The sequence below is a fragment of the Arachis hypogaea genome, chromosome 6, assembly GCF_003086295.3.
Source record: "Arachis hypogaea cultivar Tifrunner chromosome 6, arahy.Tifrunner.gnm2.J5K5, whole genome shotgun sequence".
In the NCBI taxonomy this organism is placed as follows: domain Eukaryota; kingdom Viridiplantae; phylum Streptophyta; class Magnoliopsida; order Fabales; family Fabaceae; genus Arachis; species Arachis hypogaea.
In genome coordinates, this window is record NC_092041.1 from 68,123,472 (window position 1) to 68,124,710 (window position 1,239).

The 1,239-nt window shown below is 40.1% G+C and overlaps 1 non-coding gene across 1 annotated transcript; it reads right to left on the reverse strand.

Moving 5' to 3' along the window:
• Positions 1-677: 677 nt before the first annotated feature.
• Positions 678-785, reverse strand: LOC112700427 (small nucleolar RNA R71). The gene has a single exon (XR_003153337.1). It is a non-coding gene; the product is annotated as a small nucleolar RNA R71 (small nucleolar RNA).
• Between the last annotated feature and the right edge of the window lie 454 nt (positions 786-1,239).

The following is a 1,239-nucleotide window of genomic DNA, read 5'->3' on the forward strand; positions in this document are numbered from 1 at the left end:
ATTCGAACCCTCTCCCTCTCTCTGAGTTCGAATTTTTCTCTTTCTTTCCTCATTCTTATTCTTCTTCTCTTCTACTCACATAAAGGAATCTATATACTGTGACATGGAGGATTTCATACTTTCTTCGTTTTCTTCTCTCTCATATGAGCAGGAACAAGGAAAAAGGCATTCTTGTTGAAGCTGATCCTGAACCTGTAAGGACCTTGAAAAGGAAGCTAAGAGCAGCTAAAGCACAATACTCTGAAGAGAACCTAACTGAAATTTTCGAACAGGAAAAGGATATGGCAGCCGAACCCAACAACAATAATACAAGAAGGTGCTTGGTGACTTTACTGCACCAAATTCCAACTTCCATGGAAGAAGCATCTCAATTCCTGCCATTGGAACAAACAATTTTGAGCTTAAGCCTCAATTAGTTTCTCTAATGCAACAGAATTGTAAGTTTCATGGACTTTCATCAGAAGATCCTTTCAGTTCTTAACTGAATTCTTGCAGATCTGTGATACTGTTAAGACCAATGGAGTTGATCCCGAGGTCTACAAGCTTATGCTTTTCCCTTTTGCTGTAAGAGACAGAGCTAGAATATGGTTGGACTCTCAACCTAGAGATAGCCTGAACTCTTGGGATAAGCTGGTCACGGCTTTTTTAGCCATGTCTTTCCTCCTCAAAAGCTAAGCAAGCTTAGAGTGGATGTTCAAACCTTCAGGCAGAAAGAAGGTGAATCCCTTTATGAAGCTTGGGAAAGATACAAGAAACTGACCAAAAAGTGTCCTTCTGACATGCTTTCAGAATGGACCATCTTGGATATATTCTATGATGGTCTGTCTGAATTGTCTAAGATGTCATTGGACCATTCTGCAGGTGGATCTATTCACCTGAAGAAAATGCCTGCAGAAGCTCAGGAACTCATTGAAATGGTTGCAAATAACTAGTTCATGTACACCTCTGAGAGGAATCCTGTGAATAATGGAACGCCTCAGAAGAAGGTAGTTCTTGAAATTGATGCTCTGAATGCCATATTGGCTCAGAACAAAATGTTGACTCAGCAAGTCAATATGATTTCTCAATGCCTGAATGGTTTGCAAAATGCATTCAACAGTACTAAAGAAGCATCTTCTGAAGGAGAAGCTTATGATCCTGAGAACCCTGCAATGGCAGAGGTGAATTACATGGGTGAAGCCTATGGAAACACCTATAATCTCTCATGAAGAAATCATCCAAATTTCTCATGGAAGGATC